Here is a 16,846-nt window from a genome sequence, read left to right as displayed (position 1 = left end):
AAAATTATAAGAACTTATTATTTGTATCATTACTTTATATAAACATGATAAAGATAGAAATTTTCCGTAAATTACAAATCTAAGTCAATTGCGTTATAAAGATATCAAAATTTAATTTGGATTCTCGGAATTTTCTCCGACTTGGAAGAAAATACAAAAGATTTAAATAACACATTACAGAGAAGATAAAATCGTATTATTAGATAAAACGAGGTGTTCTCCGTGCTCCGAATTGTATGAAAAGCTTTAATTTAAATGTATTAACTATATTTCTTTACTTAATTTTGTATTTTTCAAAAATATATTTTTTGATCAGTTACGACATGTATGGCTTTAAAAAAAAACCTACATAATTGCATGACACTTATCATTGAGCTGATTGAGTGAATGTATATAATTTAATAATTAGATATCTGTGAGGCATATATGTACAAGCAAATATTGCTATATTAAACAAGGAAAGGGGGGAATTCAAATTAGGAAATGAAAGATCGTTTTTAAGTTACTGTAAATCAGTCTTGTAGTACTGCAAAATAGATGCAGTTGTGGAGATTTATGGATAATATGAGCATGCTGTCTGGAATATTTCCATATTAGGGAATTTAGCGCAGAAAACCACTAGCCCCATCCTCAAAAATGGAAGCTCCGGGTGTAGCGCGATGCTAATTATACACCCATCAAGTGAAATAGTTATAGTACCCTATATCAATTTCAGTATTTTTTTTAAATTAATTAAAACAAATGACAAAAACAATAATTAAATAAAAATCAAAATAAAGCGCGGCGCCATGCCCTTTTTTTCTCGGCGCCATGCCCTTATTTCCTAAGCCAAAATTAATAAATATGCCCAGTTTATGCAATATTCCTTTGCTGTTCTGTTTATTAAGTGCATGCTGATAATCCCTTTATTTAAACAACGACAGGAAATCACTTCACGCTTGAGCGCACGCACACAGCCACCTGGCTAATTAACATGCCTCAGGCTGTCTGGGTAGAGAATTTAACTTGAGAAACTGTCATTTGATTGCATTGATTATGCAAGAATTAGCCCAAGACCAAAGATAAATAAACTTGTAAATTTTTAACTAATAAAAATCAGGATCGTTTTTTTATAAACCGAAAGTAGAATAAAACACATAGTACAACTTGAAGAAAAAATGGATATTTTATCTGAATAAAATACTTACAGTGTACCAAAAAACTGAATGTAATGTGATAAAAAAGGCTTTAAAAAAACAAACTAACTTAGTTTCTTTGATTGAACTGATAGATTTGACAAGCTAAGGGTCAAAGTTTCTAATTAAAGGCAGAGTTGTTTTTTTTAAACAAATTATGCATGGCAGTAAGACCAGTTTTCACATGATCCTGTTGGTAGAATATTTTCCAAGTAAAGAGAATGGTCTCTACGTGTATTTTTCAAAATGCCCATCCCCCCTTCCCTGAAAAAATTATTTTCCTTTCATGTTTAAATTGACTGTACTTGTAAACAAATAAAAGTCAAAGCAGGTAAAAAAACAATCATACCTCCAAATTTTAATAATTTTTGCACCTGTTTCAGCTAGATTAATACCATTATTTTCTCAAGTGTAACCTTACTACTTTTTTTATTGAAGAAATTGGATGTAAATGCCTTTTTTATATTCTTTTTGTTTCTGAATCAATAATTAAAACATTGTTTAAAAAAAGAATGGAATACAGATATATGAATTTATCTTTAAATTACTTGTTTTAAATAAAGATTTCAATATGAAAGGATATTTAAAGTAATTAAACATGTTAAAGTATGTAAAAATTAAAAAAAGTTAAATAGAATTTCAATGACAGTAACATTTGTTTTCAAAGTGCCCTCGTGAGATCCTGTCGCGACACAAAGTGCCCTTTTGATTCCTTGATTGCAATGCCCTTTTTAGGGTCTAGATTTAACATCAAAGACAGAAAGAAGCACTGTTTTGACTGAAAGTTTTTCAGTAATACAATGAATCTCTTAAGTTACATATCAGATGAGATAAACTTACATACAATTATTTAGTTGCTGTCAATTATCCCATTTATCATCATCTCAGCTCACTTTGCGATCGTGATACTGTCTACATGAACCGATAATTTACAGCTGATTTATGAATACACGATTGTTAAAATTTTCATTTCCCTTTCCAATATACATTGACAGAACATACTAAGTTGGTTATGATATAAAATTAAATAATAAACACTTTCGATTTATTAAAGATTATCTAACAATATACGATCATTTACTAAATACTTCTCGCCCTCAAGAGACTTAAAAAGACAGAGAAAATTCAAAATACAAACAAGTGCAACTTAGGATTAATTGTTCCAATATATCTATTTTAATTTTGTGCACAATTGTTTTCAAAATTACATTAAAATCTATTTTCCTTAAACAAGAACCCAGCAATGGATAAATATTAATCGAATAAACTTACCTTTTCTCTTTTCAATCAGAAAATCTTGTTGACGTTAAGTGTTTCTTAGTCGCCATTTTTTTTCCCATGAAAACAAACGTTGTTATGATCAGGATCAACGGAAGTTGATTTTCGGAACTCTCGAGAATTTAGAGTTCCGAATGTAAAACTGAAACAACAAAACACGGTGCGTCCGTGAAAGCAACTTTTTTGGACACTTTTTTGGACAAATCGTCGTGTCCAAGTTTTGTTGGGTACTAACCTGCAAATACCCAATTAGGGTGTTTTAAGCATATTCAGCAACACTTCTTATTGGGTATACCCAATAAGCAAAAAGTACCCAATAAGTACAATCTTGGCATGAAAAATACCCAATAAATGCACTCTCGTAAACACGGACGGACAGACGGACGGACGGACAGACCCAAATTAATATCCCCCACTTTTCAAGCGGGGGACAAAAACAGAAGTTGCTGGTTGACAACGCTCTAACAATGCCCTATAAACATACTGTGATCGCCAACGGACGCTGTAGAAACGCCATGTGAGCGCAATGATCGTAGTGACGACTCCGTGCTGTCGGTGTGTAATCGCAGTCGAAAAAATCATAAGACGATAAATCTCATTAGAAGCGCCGTAAAAACGCAATAGAAACGCAGTGACATCTCCAAGGACTCCGCGACATCTCCGTGAGGTCTCCGTGGAAGCGCAGTTTACTATGACTGCGTTCGTGTCGGGATCATGTGCGCCTTCACGGCGTTCGTACGGACCTCCCACTAAGTTGTTGGAGATCTCGTCGCGCTGCTACGGCGATCATACTAAGTTTCTACTGCGTTCTTATCAGACCGCGATCACACGGCGCGTACTTTGTGCATGCCCAGAAGTTGACATTAAAAAGATGCCAAACGAGGTTCGCTACTCGGTTTTCAGCAGATTTTTGTCTTACATGGTAATCTCTTTTCAAAAAATTCATTAAAATTCTTGAGCTTTTCAATGGTCTGACCACGCTCCACTGCATTTTAAATTTGTGTCAATAAATCTATTATGCATCATGATAAAAGAAGTGATGACAATACACGTTTTGTTAGAACGAAATGGGATGACTTGTTATACAATGAAATTAAAACTGAATTATGTAGTCATTTACAGCACCTTGCGGTCGCTATAAATATTGTAGAAATAACAAAAGAAGGTGTCAAAAATTGTGTTGAGACATTTACGCAGGTACTTAATGATGTATAATTTCTCCCATATCGTAGTTAGGAAATAACTATTAGTAATACATCCAACCAAAGCAAAAGAAGAAACATAGACAATAAACCTGGTTTGATGACAAGTGCGCAGCGTTACGTAAAACTTATCTAAGAAACTTGAATGTGTTCACTAGTTCACGGAATCATTTTAACAGAAATGTATTGGTCGCTTCTGAGAGAATTATATAAGATATGAATGAAAAGTTAAACGAGAATACTTCCTTTACCAAGGAGATCAAATGGAATATCTAAGGAAGAAAAATCCAAAAGAATTTTATCGCATTTTCCGCAAACAAAAAAGAAACCTATTACGTGGACCGGATCTGTCGGAATTTTATAACCGCTATAAGGAACTTTCTGCAAATCAACATTCAATGCATGCCCGTAGTGAATCGGTATCTTTAGAAATAGACAATTCTGCATATCCTGAATTTCACAGCCCAATCACTGCAGAGGAGATAAATCGCGTTATCAAATGTTTGAAGAAAGAAATCCTCCGGCAATTGACAAACTATTTAATGAATATTTTATTATGTATAATGATATTCTCGTTGTATACCTTGTATATTTATAAACTAAACTCGGAATTGTAAGTAGTTTATGCCCTTGCACTAGTGACATTTATGGGTAACACCAATACTTGAAGTAAATGTGCTAAAATCGCATGACTGCCGCATCACGTGACAAGTCTAAATATAAAATCTATTCGACATCAGTATGTAGTTATTAACCATAATTAGAGTTATCCGATATAAAAAAAAAATGTATTTAAAAAAATCGCCATCCCGATTATGAATGTATTTTTCATTACAAAATATTGTTGATAATTCCGTTGTGCACCTTAACTGTATTGCGAGCACTGCATCAATGATGGTTTATTTTGAACTAGGACAGAAACCATTACAATGGAACAGAAAATTTAGAATACTGAAGTATTAGTTAAAATAAAAAGAAAATAGGAATAATTGTATTTTAAGAAATATATACCAAGAAATGTTAGATGAGTGTGAATCAAACACTTTTCCTTGCTGGTTGTCACATAGAAAAGAACTTGTTGATACATTAGGTAATGGTTATAAGAAGAAAACTGTCCATTATGTCAGATATTAGACGACCCGAGTCTAATATCTGACATAATGGTCAGTTTGAGGCTTATAACTTACTTAAAACATTTCACCATTGTCGAACACTTCCATTGTTAACTTATTGGACAACCACAGGTAAGGTCTCGTTCTGGTTGGATGACTACCTGGCACTGTTCGAGTTAGGCCAAAGAAAACCAGTTTTGGTTTTTTTTTCTGATTTTATTGATAGTAGGAATCATTGAGAGGTGTTTTATATCGATAAATATGAACATTAACTTTGTTTAGTCTTATTTGTCCGCATTGCGACATTTTTTATCTATACAACGCATGCGTAAAAGTCAGTTCTACTAAATTCTTGACAATTTATTCATTTTACAACGCAACGACCACGGATGACGACGTGCAGTTTGATTTTGAAAAAATACCTTCAGAATCGGGTGTTTTTACGATGCCATTTATCGATTACACCAGGATGCCTCAATTCAAGTTTTTACTATGACATCCGGATACATATTCTTATGTTTCGGAGTTTCCCGTTAACAGGTAATTTTTGTAAAGCAATGGGATTTGAAGGATTTTACTCCTACAACTGTTTAAGCATTTTCTTTGAAATTGGGAGATTATTTCTGATGTATTATTTTTTAAATGCAACACTTTCTCTTTTGTGTGCAGGTTTCGAACTCGGAAGGATTTTACCCCAGCCACTCCTTAAAACAACGACAGACACTCGCTCAAACGACGCAGGACTAAGTGGACATATGGTAATAAATCACTGAACGAAATTACAGATCGGTTGGAGTTTTGTGAGCGAAATTTTGTGCTAAATGCGGAAAAATGGATATTTCAATAAACAAAAAGCCCAAGGTTGTTTGTAAGAAAATGCATTCTTCTCAATCATTCTTTGTGTCCATTGGATTATATATTATGTTCCGTGAATCAAGTATTGGGAGATGAATCTATTATATAGCAATGAACGGTGAATTCAGGAACTTTATAATCGGAGCCACGGATGCGTCTACAATAATGAATCTGAGACATTCAATTCACTGGATTTTTTGTGCCATTTTCAATAGGATTTTTTGTGAAATATTAACATTTAACGCTACTAATTTCCTACATTGTTCATATTAAATTGTTTGATTTGTCATTGCCTTTTAAGTACTGTTTACTTATTTGCCTCGCTCTTTGTTCTTATTTTAACGTTACCTGTACCTGTCCAATAAGCTGAAACTTATTGGACACCTACAGTAACTTATTGGACGGGGTGCAGGACAATAACAAATTTATTGAACCAGGTTTAACAAAAGATGACGTCACAGAAATGTTTTAAGCTTTGGTTATACAAGGAACTGTATTCTTAATTAATGAAATTTTTTTTGTTTGAGGTGAAACAATGGTTGGATGACATGTTCATACAAGAAGCATGAAGACATTTTGAAGGTTCTCCGAAGTGCATTTTGTATAAGTATTTTAGTGATAGTTTTGATTTACAATTATATTTAAAATTATATATACATATATATATATATATATATATATATATATATATATATATATATATATATATATATATATATATATATATATATATATATATATATATATATATATATCACAAAAATATGTACAACATATCAGTCAATATCGTCTGTCTTCTCACCAACTAGAGAAAGAACGAGGAAGATTTATCAATATTCCTAGAATAGGAAGATTATGTAAATTTTGTTCAATGTCACAGGTTGAAGACGAGTATCATTATACTCTGGTTTGTCTATTTCTTCCCGATGTTAGAAAAAAGTATATTAAGAAATATTATCTCCTAAAACTCTCTACTTTTAAACTTGTTCAGTTGTTGTCGACAAAAAATGTAACAGAGTTATGTAAACAGGGAAAATATCTTTCTAAATGTACAAAATTAAGAGCAGATGTAAATTGAATTGATATAACGAATTTATCCTCACTATTACGATTCCTGTTGAAATTTCTTATTACATGGGGTCGAATGTAAACCTATCGGGATTGAGACAATTATTTTCATAAAGAAAATAGAATAAGCTTATTACAACATGTAAAATGTAATCATGATAGCACAATATAGAATGCACTGACCTATAATCCATCGGGATGTGAAAGTGTAGTACCTTTCCCTAATGTAAACAAACCCGTTAATTGGATTAACGACGTTCGATAAAGATATTTAAAGTCTTAAACTTTTTTTGCCAAGTATATTTTTAGTTTCTGCATACATAGCTTGATTAAAATGCAAAAAAAAAAAATGGGGGTCAATATGCTTCTTTTAGCGCTACAGTACATTTAATGTGACCTTTCTGCACTGAAATTTGTGTCTTAATTAAAAATTACATCTTCGACGTTTTCCCTGTAATATTTTTATCCAATTAAAGCATGAAACAAAATGAACTCTAAGTCTGTTTAAAAAAAGACGCTTAAAAATTGTGACTAAGAAAAAGTTTCAAATTGCTTCGCATAATCAATTATTTGACCTTTCTGCACTAATAAAATGTTATTTTTCCGGCATTGAAAATATAATAAGCAATAAAATTATTTTAAAGTCTTAAACTTTTTCTGATTTTAAGCAAATAGGTCAAAGATATCTTGAATATTTAGAAAAGAACATCAAAAGTGGGGGTATATGATGTACATTTTCAGATATTACAAAAAAAAGTGTGAATTTTACGTTAAAGTTGGCTCAATTTTTTCCAGGATTTTCAGAATATATTTACTATATTTGTCACACTTTGTTGATAAAATTCATAAGAAATAATTTAATAGATATTTCAGAACCAGCAAAGCATATTTCACTGCAAAAAACAGCTTTGTGTGCAACCAGCATGGAAAAATAGGCATCCAAAATTAACAGTACTGTTATAGTTCAAATGGAAAAAACTGATCATTTTCGTCTAAAAAACCTTCCGCCACAAAATATAGTCCCTCGCTTAATTCTACTTGAATGGAATTTAATCGCGGTTTTTTCATTGAATATAGTTTAATTTGCACTGTAGAATTCAGTTTTATTGTTAGAACCTAAAAATGATGCTTAATTTTATGAATAAAGGACCTGCGCGAAATACGCTCAAAATATCAGGATCGAACGTCCTTAAGGACACTGTAGTCAACCAGGATGTTTATCTATCTTCGGACATCAATACAGGAACAGTAACGGAACATTGCAAAAACTTTCTTTAACATTATATTAACTTTTGCACAATACCAGTACCCTGAACTAAAGCTTATGTTTATATTATAATTTATTTTATAAAGTTCTAGGATTTTGACCAAATTTATTGTACAGCGTGTTTGCTAGAATCTGATTTGTTTATTTCTTATGTAAATGAGTATCGTATATTGTACATTATAAAATTTCAGTCTAACTTTACTTAGCACTCACTCTCTCGCTCTCATCTGGGCCGCACATCGTGGAGCGGGGCTCTTCGGAGCAACGTTCTAGGAGGGAGAGACTATACGATCACGAGCCATTTAACGATCGATCTCTCTTGTTGTTGACCACTATACGATCATCATTTGTATTCTCTACTCATTTAACTACTGTTAAATAAACTCTTTAAAAAAAACTATTTCCTTGTCATTGGTTCACAACTTTCCTGTATTTTTTCATCATAATTATAGCAAATATACATCAAATATATCGTTAAATTTCTTGAAAAAAATTACCAAATTTAAGAATACAATTAGATTTATTTAACCTTTATCTAAAAATAAGCATCACAGACCCCAACTTTTTTTAGTTCAGAAAGGTCAAATAATTGACTGTGCAAAAATGATTTAAAGTTTTTTTGTTGTCACAAATTTAAATGTGACAATTCAATATAAAAAAGACTATGTTTGTTCAAATAATTCATTTGGATAATAAAATATTAAAGAAAAAAATTGAACAAAAAAATATTTGAATTAGACTTAATTACAGTACAAAGAGGTCATATTAATTGCTCTGCAGTGCTAAAGAAGCGCATTGATCACCATTTTCTGTTATGAAATATTAATAAGATTCCAAAAATACACTAGGTAAAAAAAATTCTATATATATATATATATATATATATATATATATATATATATATATATATATATGGGTTTGGGAGACCAGGCCCCGGGATCATGAAACAGACTTAGACTTAAGTCAAAATTTCAATTATCTATAAAATCTTTAAAACTTATCAGAGGAAACTCATAATTTGCTTGCAACAGCAGGCTGGTGATACAAAATCGGAAAGCATTTTCATTTTGGGCTGCTTGACCTCTATAACAATTCAGCATCTAAGGCATTTTTTTACTTAAGCTTAAGATGCTTCATGATCCCGGGGCCAGGACTCAGGATTATGAAACACCTTAAGTATAAGTCAAATTGTTTTTATCACGTATTTTAATGTTATAGAAGTCAAGCAGACCAAAATGAAATATCCTTCAGTATTGTTTCACAAAAGTTTTGTATTTTGCAAATTTTTAGATTCATTTAAATACTGAATATTCTTTTCAAAGGGGCTTGTAAATTTGACTTAAGTCTACGTCTGTTTCATGATCTCTGGGCCAGGTCTTCCAATATTTCTTAACCTAGTTGAATTAATGACAAATGAACTAATAAAACAAGAAGTTAAAGTCATCATTTCGTAAGTCCTGTGGTTGATACCATTGATATCATTGAATAAGAATAATACTTAGTGTTTTTCATTCTTATTTTTATTAACGAAGAGAACTTTTTCCGTTTTTCACGATCATTACAAGGTACACACGGTGAGTTTGACCAGTCAACAGAAGATGCCCATTTCTCCAATCCTCTGGCCCACCTCTGAGGTTATGGAATTAGTGTTTTCCTTGCTCCTTTTTTGTATTATTTAATATAGACTTTTAAGCTTGATTGCTTTTCTTTATCTCCATATGTTTCATAATGTTTCTGCTAATGGGGAATTAATGGAGTTTAAAGAATAGTCAACACTCGTTATTTTTTTTTAATATTTGGATCTACGATGCTAGAAAATAAAAAAAAAAATTCTAAGACACTGTTCCGATTTTAAAATTCAATTGGCTTGAAGGGTTTCATCTTTTGGGCCCCACCATGACCCAGTCCTGGACCTGCCGCCGGGGTCTTCAATGCGCCCCCTGATCCTTTGTCTTTTTGTTGGCTACGACATCGGTAGATACCTTTATAATTACTATTTTTCTATATAAACTGGATAATTTACATTATTACCTGTCCATATATTTACATTGGAATATCATTGTTTTGAGATTTGGTTTTACGCACGTGACGTAAGATTGTATGACAAAATTTGGCTAAACGGTTAAACCGTGTTCTTAAGAAATCCCTACTAGAATAGGTGAAAATCCCATTCAAGTACACTATGCCTGTTTGTTTTCATGTCCACTAGTCTTCAATTATGAGACATCGAAAATAAAAATATTTTAAATATGCCCCTTATCAGGCATGGGGTAATCGTAATCGAATGTTATGATTACTTGTTTTGAAGAAGGATATGGAGATAACGAAGTATTCAATCTCAAAGTCCATTAAACAATATACAAAATAAGAGCAGAGCAAACACGGACCTCCGAAACATCAGAGGTGGGATCAGGTGCCATGGAGGAGTGAGCATCCCCTGCCGACCGGTCCCCCCCGCCGTGTGCTCGTTGTCATGGTCAGGAAATAACGGAAAAAAATCCGTCGTCAATTCAATGTATAAATAATGGACTAACAAATGGTATGGAAAACGTAATTGACAGTAATCTGTAATAGATAAGATTATCGATTACTTGTAATCGTAATTTAATCTATTTTAGATTACAGCTAAAATTTCTATTGTAATTAAAATTACTTTATTGGTTACTTTCGATGACTTTATACATCTCCTTTATACATGAATGCTATTTTGTAACGTAGAATCATTTCCAGTCAGTCTAAAATAAGTATTAAAATCAATCCACCCAAATTTTTATAATCATAACTTGAATAATGTAAACTAAATTTGCATTAAAGACATACTGGTCAAGTCTTTTTTCATATTTTAGATGTTGACAAACTTTGTCTTCTGACAGAATAACATATATCAAAAATAGATTTGAGTGCTTTATATAAATACAAATTACATTGTACCTGAAATATAACCTACATTGTACTAGCTCAGACCTAATAGTAAAATAAGAGGAAAATATTTATCATATCTGCTTGTGCTTTAAATTTGCAAAATCATTTCCATGTTTAAATTGTTATACTTAAATTTTGCGACCGTTAAATCAGCATTAATGGTCGCAAATACCAAATTAGTTATTCCCTAATTAATGAATACCTGTTGGAATAGAGGACTGGTACATGTTTATTTGATTTTTAGAATTATAAAGCATACTTTTTTACTATCATTTGAAAGAATAATTACTGAATTTAATCATTTTCACAATGTTTATTTTAAAATCCAGCAATTTAAATGACCCCCTCCCTCCCCCGATAAATCTATTTATTCTATGTTCTAGAATCAGGATATGAAAGTGCTTAATCTTGTTAGACTTTTTTTCTTTGTTATTTTCTTAAACCTTAATTTTAAATGAAATCATTCATATATTTTTAATGTATTCGTTATTTTATGTCTTAAAATGTACAAAATACAAAAAAAAAATCTAAGAAGGGACGTAATTAGTCTAAAAACAAATTAAATTGTCTAAAAATCTATTGATTTTACCAAGTGGGAATAGGTGAAATTGAAATTTTTAAAGTGGGAATACGTAGAACTCACGCTTTAAAAGAGAGGGGTCTTAAGTGTCACTATGTTATCTTTGCTTATTGGCTTGAATATCCCTGACTGCAGATAATCAGGCGTTAGCTAGCTTTCTTCAGCACAAGAAATTGTTTACATCTATAGTGCTATAATTTAAATCATACAGAAATGCCAAAATGTTCAAATACTTGCAAATTGCATTAAGATATCAAATAATTTCTGAAACAATCTAAGTTATTTCAGATTACAATCGATTACTTTCAATTTTCTTCTTTTTATTTAACAATCTAAGTTATTGAATAAAAAGAAGAAAATTGAAAGTAATCGATTGTTAATTGATTACTTTGTCAAAAGTAATCCATTACAATCGATTACAGTACAAAACTGACTGTAATCGATAATTAATCAATTACACAAAAAATTCCTCTAGGTAATCGATTATTAATCGATTACATTTTTCAGTAATCGTGCCCATGTCTGTCCCTTATATTAATGCAAAGAATCTGGGATAGAAATTATCATTTTTTGTTATTTATTTTACATTATACACGCCTATGTTACGTTTAATCACAGATTATGAAGGTTAGATTTTCTAAATATATATTTTTACGGGGGAAACTTGTGAATTCTACGATTGTATTAGCATTATCTTTTTATGCGTCAAAAGGTTTACGTTCTTAAGGCTCAGTTAGACACAACGCAGGATTTGCTTTGGTATTTTCTTCTTATAAACATAAATTACTTTATTTTTGTTCAAAAAGTCTTCTCTATAAAATTATATAATTATAGATGCACCGAAAAGAGCACTCTCGGAACACTCTTGGACGTACAGTGCATATGTATTAACTAAACAACGATATCACAGTCCGTATAGAACTAAAGAAGATTAATTGTTTACCTGAAATATGGGTTTTCCATACAGTGTAAAGACCGGTTGACCTAGACCTCAGATTTTCTTAAATGAAAAAAGAAAGAAAAAATAAGTAAACAATTCTACATAAAAAGAACAACTTTCTCTTTATATGACCAAACATTAATGAGAAAGATAACTTTTTTTTTTTTTTAAAAAGTAATACTCCCACCCTCTAAAAAGGAGACACTGCACAGAAGATCATCTCATGTAAGGTGCAAATCCCTAACTAAAACAGTATTGTAAATTTTCAAATTAAATAACAACGAAAAATTAATAAACTGGGATTTTTTTAGATGTAAAAAAAAATATGATGTATTATATTTTGCGTCGAGTCTGATAAAAAAAATAATTTATCTAACATAATTTGTGGATAATTACACTATGTCTTGTAATATTTTGCCTCGACATAAAGCAATATTAAAAAAAAAATCATTTTGGTCAATTAAGTTCAGAATAATTTTTAATTTAGTAGTAGACCAAGAAAAGAAACTAAAAGAAGGAAAAAAAGAACAAAAGGAAAAATAAAAATATTTATTCGTTCCATTATATTTTGATTGCATTTTTCATTAGAAAGCAGTAGATATTCTCATCATTTAAGTAAGAATCGTGCAGGGTCACCTTTGTATGTGTTTGTAGGTGTGGGGTGGGGAAAGTTTGTTAATAAATAGAGTGTGTACTTTGAGGGTAAGGTTCATGGTGTCGTAGGCCACAATATGAACGTGTAACTTTCCAGCTGGCGAATATATGTACCGATGGACGATAGTATGTGTAGTTAGGGTTGTTACAAATTATGGACGATGAAAATATATAAAAACAAGAGGCCAACGGGCCTTATAGGTCACCTGAGTATCATATAACAACTTTCCAGCGATTGTATTTTGTTCATGTTTTAATCCAAAAGCCATGAAATTCACAAATTTTGAAAGAGGCGCCCGCAACATTGCTTATCAAAGAACAGATTTCAAATCATTAATTTATTTTAAGTCAAAGTCTGTCCGTCAGTCCGTCCGTCTGTCAGTCCGTCAGTCTGTCCGTCACAAAAACTTTAACCTTGCCCATAACTCTTGATTTAGTGGAGCTATGACTTTCATATTTCACATGTGTATTCCTTGTGACAAGACCTTTCTTTGGGTACCACCAAATTTGCCCTTTTGACCTTGACCTTGGAGTTTGACCCACTTTTACACAAAAATTCCAAACTTTTACTTTGGCAATAACTTTTGAATAGTGGATACTAGGACTTACATATTTCACATATATATTGTTTGTGGCAAAGACCTTTCATTGATAACAACAACTTTGACCTTTTGACCTTGACCTTAGAGATTTACGTACTTATAAAAAAACTTTAACATTGACCATGACTTTTGAACGGTGAGGACTAAGGCTTTCGTACCTCACATATTCAATCCTTGTGAGAAGACCTTTCATTGGATACCAATAACTTTTACACTTTGACCTTGACCCTGGAGTTTTAACTACTTTTAAAAAACTTCAACCTTGGTCACAACTTTTTAACAGTAATACTAGGACTTTTAAATCTCATATATGTATTTCTTAAGGCAAGACATTCAATTGGATACCAACAACCTTGACCTTTTGACCTTGACCTTGGAGATTTACGTACTCATTATAAAACTTTAACCTTGACCATATCTTTTGAACGGTGACGGCTAGGGCTTTCGTACTTCACATATGTAATCCTTTTGAGAAGACCTTTTATTGGACACCAACAACTTTTACCCTTTGACCTTGACATTGGAGTTTTAACTCCTTTTTAGAAAAACTTTAACTTTGGTCACAACTTTTAAACGATACTAGGACTTTTATATTTCATATATGTATTCTTTGTGGCAGGTCCTTTCATTAGATATCAACAACTTTGACCTTTTGACCTTGACCTAAAAGATTTACGTACTTATGAAAAAAAATTTAACCTTGACCATAACTTTTGAACAGTAAGGGCTAGGGCTTTCATACTTCACATATGTAATCCTTGTGAGAAGACCTTTCATTTGATACCAACATCTTTGACCTTTTGATCTTGACCTTGGAGTTGACCTACTTTTAACTTTTTTACTTTGGCCATTACTTTTTAACGGTCAGGATTAGGGTGTTCATCCTTCAAAAAAAAATCAACTTCAATGATAATTTCTAAATAAATGACATATGATAGAATGTTCATATTAGACACAATATGTCATAAAAAAATTACATCTCATCCACAAAGACGCCGAAAGCGGAGGACCACAATTCTATAAATTTGCTTGTTTGTATAATATGTGTTAGGTGAATCTGTAGATATTTTTCTAAAATATACTTGAAACCTAATATTATAATTCCTATTATAAAACAGACAGGGAGTATTGCCGAGTAGAGTGAACATTTTTTCAATTAGGTGTAAAATAATTTTCTGGATGATACAAATGATACTACATGCCTGTATATATTTGTATATTCTTGCTTTTTAATATTGATTTTTTTTTATTTCTTCTTGTTATTGTTTATTTCTTCCTCAAACAAATGGACTTAACTTCCCCCATAGTTTTAATCATTACATCTGATACATAAGCAACCCTTTTCTAAGAATGATGCTTAGACTGTAAGCTATAACAGAGACCTAAACAATGTCGCTGGTAGTATGCAATAGCTACCACGGGCAGTTTAAAACCTGCGGGAGGAAAATGATTTACAGACAGATACTTTTGAAACGAATCTCACCAGCATGTCATTGTGCAACAAAGTCGTCAGCATTTTATTTGTCCTTTGAACGGGTGAAACGTTTAGAATGGCCCTCTTATCGATGAATTTTACACTTAACCAAGCTATCTTCGCAGATCAAGCTTTATTTACCCGTCGTTTCATCTTGAAACCGAAAGTGCGAGTTCTTAAATTTGAAATCTCGATCCCGACTCAAATTTGACAAGGGAAAGAAAAAAAAATATTTTATTTTTTTCTGAAAATTCAAAACCTTGAGTTGAGGGTTTGTAAAACTGAAAATAAAATAAATCTTGGCCTTAAATATGCAATTAGATCGGTAGCATATTAACCAGGAGTAAAGGATAAGATGTTCAAAGAGATTCATGCATTTCACTATATTATCATTAGAGCCCCACCCTAAACAAGAACCCCTGACCCAGGGGCCCTGAAATTCACAAATTGGGGGGAGGCAGTCTTATTCAACATACCTATGTACATGGTTAGTTTACTTAATTCCCAGGAGTAGATAAGAAGAATTTTAAAGAATTAATGTATTTTCACTATATAATCAATAAAGCCCCACCCTAGCACTAGAATACCTGACTGAGGGGCCATGAATTTCACAATTTTGGTAGAGGACACCTTATTCAACATAACTATGAACTTGGTTAGTTTATTTAATGCCCATGAACAGAGAAGAAGATTCTCAAAGAATTTATGCATTTTCACTATGAAATCAATTTAGCCCCGCCCTAGCACTATAACCTGACCCTTGGGCCATGAATTTCACAATTTTGGTAGAGGACTCAATGCTGATTACAATCATGGAAACAGTTTGACTGCTTGATGTCCAAGAGTAAAGAAGAAGATTTTTAAAGATTTCATTAATTTAACAGGTTTTTGCCCCACCCCTCAGGCCCCAGGGGGCAGGGACCATGAAATTCACAATTATTGTGAACGATTGGTTTGTCAACAATAACGTTCCAGCCACTGTAAGGTCAAGGTCAAAGGGTCAACGTTTTTGATATCAAATGAAAGATCCTCTTACAAGAATTAAATATGTAAAATATGAACCACTATCCGTAACCCTTCAAAAGTTATGGTCATAGTTTGCTGTTTAAAAGTACATCAAATTCCAAGGTCAAAATGTCAAAGGATTTAATATCCAATGGATGGTCTTTTTACTAGAATTACAAATGTGACGTATGAAAGCCCTGACCGTTCAAAAGAAATGTATTATCAGTATGGAATCCTCCAAGGTCAATGTCAAAAGGTCAAAGTTGTAGGTATCCATTACAAGAGACCCATGGGCCACATGGTTCACCTGAAAAGCTTTGACCATGCTATTCTTAACCAGATGTCCCCTTTGTAATACCTAAAGTGATTCCATCGTACCCAACGGGTAATAATTTGTACGATTTAAAATCTACACAACCCATGGATGCTTCTACATAAGTTTAAGCTTTTTTGACTCGGTGGTTCTTGAGTAGAACTCTTTTAAAGAATTTTCCTATATATTTCTATGTAAAACTTTGATTAACTATTTTGACCCTGCATAACCCCATAAGGTCATGATTGAAACAATGTTATATCTAAACGACCCGAGAATGCTTCCACATAATTTTCAGCTTTTTTGGCCATAATGGTTCTCGAGAAGATTACTAGAGTTTTTTCCTATATATTTCTATGTAAAGGGTTAGGGTTAGGGTTAGGGCCCCACCCAACCCCC

The 16,846-nt window shown here is 32.1% G+C and overlaps 1 long non-coding RNA gene across 1 annotated transcript; it reads left to right on the top strand.

The window, feature by feature from the left end:
- The first annotated feature begins 4,795 nt into the window (after positions 1 to 4,795).
- On the top strand, positions 4,796 to 5,911 carry LOC134258643 (uncharacterized). Its single transcript, XR_009990194.1, has 2 exons — positions 4,796 to 5,307; positions 5,437 to 5,911. It is a non-coding gene; the product is annotated as an uncharacterized LOC134258643 (long non-coding RNA).
- The last annotated feature ends 10,935 nt before the right edge of the window (positions 5,912 to 16,846 follow it).

Source organism: Saccostrea cucullata, unplaced genomic scaffold, assembly GCF_032062105.1.
Source record: "Saccostrea cucullata isolate Sc308-1 unplaced genomic scaffold, CSIRO_AGI_Scuc_v1 ctg3124, whole genome shotgun sequence".
NCBI lineage: Eukaryota > Metazoa > Mollusca > Bivalvia > Ostreida > Ostreidae > Saccostrea > Saccostrea cuccullata.
This window is presented reverse-complemented; position numbering and strand designations above follow the sequence as displayed.